Below are 3,387 nucleotides of genomic sequence, written 5' to 3'. Positions count from 1 at the left end.
AAGTTTCTACTCAGCTCTGGGCTTTTTAGCATAAATGCATCGAAGTCCTCTGTTTCATTAAAGATCCATTTTTTTCCTCTGTAGGATTATACTTAATCTCGAAAGATAAATTATTCTTGGTTATTTGTACTGTCATCATTTGCCTTTTTGAATTTTGAATTTTATCCAATCTCTCCACTATGCCATCTGGCTACCCCACCTTTTTTTCTTTTTATGATAACTGAATGGTTTTAGTTGTAATTCATTGGCATAATGACTAGCACATAGTAGACATTTCATGAACTTGAAGATTTTCAGGACTTTCTATCAACCAAACCCCAACTTAATAGAAAATTTAACACATAAGAGCCTATATGCAAAAGCAATTTCAAGAAACTCAAAATGGATAAATTATTTATGTTTTTTTACATGGGAAATTTATAATATATGTTTAAAATTTACATTGACAATACAATAGTTCAAAAGAAATATTGGGACAGAGTTAATGTAAAAATAGTAATCAGGACATACACATAAGGGACAAAGGAAGAATAGACACATTAGAGGAGGCTTGTAGTTCTGAAAATGTACTCACATTAGGAATGGATTCAATAGCAACACTACATGTATGCTATAAAGGATATAGCACCCTCCAAAATCTAAAAAGAAATAAGAGTAGAAAGGGAACTATAAAGAAATAAGGATGGAAAGTGGACAGGGAAGCAAAGGGTGAGGGAAGAAGAAAAAGGAGGGATCTGATATGGGTGGGGGAAGGTTAAGTAATAGCAAGGCAAGTTATGGAACAGAAATAACAAAAAGGCTCATCAGGAATAGGAAAGATATGTGTGTGTATGTATGGAGATGTGTGTGTGTATATATCTACACATGTATATATAAATAAATGTGTATTGATCACTGATGAAATATCTTCAATTGAGAGCCTTCCTCATTACAGACACATAAAAATTGTCCCATAATACCAATCTGTACCAATAAAAAATAAAGATCCCAAGAGCAGAGTGGTGTTCTATCAGTTTCTACAAGCCACATTCTGAGATCAGATTTAATAACCTATGAGATTTAGTAACCTATCATTATTTCCTAACATGAGAACTACCATCACATAATTACTATATATGCGGCCATCAATCTTTTTTTTTTTTCCTGAGCACAAACTGGTCCATTATTTGATATTAAATGTTCATTATTATTATAGGCAAAACTAATAAACCCATAGAGTATGGCAGGACACTAAGTCAATCAGGTACAGCTTTCTCAACTTCTATACTTGTATGTAGTCAATCGTAGAAGGAGAAAAAAGACTGGACTTCAAATTCCTGATGGATCATTCTCCTTTGTGTTATTTCGCTAAAGATGGCGCTCACTTTGGCAGCATATATACTAAAATTGGAACGATACAGAGAAGATTAGCATGGCCCCTGTGCAAAGATGACACACAAATTTACAAAGTATTTCTCTAAAGATGCATCTGTTATAACCAATTAGAATTTCTGAGAAATGGATGTTTCCAGCAGCTACCTGAGGGATTGAAAGGTTGGAAATTCATGAATTGGTGTAGTTATCTAGCAATAGGTGCTTCTTGTTCCAATACCACTTGTGGGCAGAAATGGCCCCAGACAGGATCATTCTGAAGCTGAAGGGTTGGAGAGCCATGATTGATAGTACAATAGTAGTTTAGATAGTACAGAAGTGAAATGTCTTTTCAGCAGACCTCCGACTTTATCTTTCAGGGAGATTACAATGATGGAGATGAGCTATAGTTTCATGTTTTAAATATTTCTTCTGTAGTAGAGGAAATAAATAGCTGTCCTAGGTTATTTGTCCTTCGTTCTCTAAGAGGATCATTGACATCAGGGAGGCGATGCCATGCCAAGCAAGTGGATTGGATTTGAATAAGGGACAGCTGTGCAAGGACTGCTGCCCCACTTTTACCTCTAGAATCATCTGGGTCCAGTGGCCAGAAGTAAATTAGGACCATTGGAGAAGTCTGTAGATGAAGTAGGAGACCCTGACCCTTCTAAGCTAAGATCTTTAACAAGTCTCAGTTTGACTTACTTAACCTCCTAATCAGTGATTAAGACTAGGTAAGAAAGGAAAGAAGCAAAGAATGGCCTTTTTTCATCTAGTAAAAAAAATTATTTTTGACTGGTACCTATTTTTTTTCAATCAGGTACCTTTCTAGAAAGACCTTTGTTAAGTCATTTTAGGAAAGACCCAACACATAAGCCATATCTGAGGTTTATTTTAGAGATTTCTCCCAGAGCAAATAACGAACCTGAAATAAGAGAATCTGATTAACTCCATTTTGGGTGAGAACTAAGCAGAGATGCCTAGTAAACGTTTAACGATCTCCTCCTGGGGCACCTAGTTGGTGTAGTAGATAGGGCACTAGCCCTGAAGTTAGATTGACCTGAGTTCAAATTTGGCCTCAGATACATAACAAGTTCTGGCTGTGTGACCTTGGGCAAGTCATTTAACCCCAATTGCCTCAGAGGAAAAAACAATGTATACATAACAGTCTTTGAAATTTAATCTTCATTATTTGCATTCCATCATTTTCTTAAGTCTAAATAATCTAATAAGCCTTGATTTATAGCATTTACTTATTTCTAAAGTATAAATGCTCACAATGAAAATTTAACAATCAGTTCAAATGAGGCAGTACAGGACAACTCCAGCACACCATTGGTTACTACAAAGGAACAATCTCTCCCACCCATCTCCTCACAGATATCTCAGTGGGCTGAACAAGCTTAATTAATATAAAACAATTGCCACAAAGAAGAAGTCAAAGAAGTCCCAAACTGTTTCAGTCAGCAAACATTTCTTTGCAAGAAAAACACTATGGAAGAAAGACTGGATGCAATAGAGGTTAAGAGTATAGATTCACTTTCAAAACAATACAGAGGAAAAGAGCAACAGATTATAAGTAGTATTGCTTCACAAAGACAGAAAAGGGAAAAACAAATCTGAAAAAAGTTTTATATGAGAATCAACTGAGTCAGATCATTCCCTAGAATATTTATAAATGAATCTGGGTGGAAAAATGGAATAAATTTGACATTTCTAAAACTTATCTATCATATCCTTTCCTTCTCCTGAGAGCCCTCTTGGACTTATAGGAGGAAAAGTTGATATATTCTATAGTCCTTCATTATGAGAAGAACTCCAGATGTTCCTTTAATTACCTATGATATTAGAGATAGGAAACAAATCAAAAGATATTGGTATTTGTTCTTGGTATATCTTCAAAGTAAATATTTCTTTCATATTTTTATTTTTGAAGAAAGTTCTTTTCCTCTATTAATTCATTATTTATTTATTTAGGCATTTGTTCCTTATTTTGAGTTATAGATTCTCTCTTTTCCTATTGCCCCACTCCCACTC

The 3,387-nt window shown here is 34.8% G+C and overlaps 1 non-coding gene across 1 annotated transcript; it reads left to right on the top strand.

Moving 5' to 3' along the window:
• Window positions 1–1,356: 1,356 nt before the first annotated feature.
• Window positions 1,357–1,464, top strand: LOC127539544 (U6 spliceosomal RNA). Its single transcript, XR_007947972.1, has one exon. It is a non-coding gene; the product is annotated as a U6 spliceosomal RNA (small nuclear RNA).
• Window positions 1,465–3,387: the final 1,923 nt, after the last annotated feature.

Source organism: Antechinus flavipes, chromosome 5 (assembly GCF_016432865.1).
Source record: "Antechinus flavipes isolate AdamAnt ecotype Samford, QLD, Australia chromosome 5, AdamAnt_v2, whole genome shotgun sequence".
Classification (NCBI taxonomy): Eukaryota; Metazoa; Chordata; class Mammalia; order Dasyuromorphia; family Dasyuridae; genus Antechinus; species Antechinus flavipes.
This window is presented reverse-complemented; position numbering and strand designations above follow the sequence as displayed.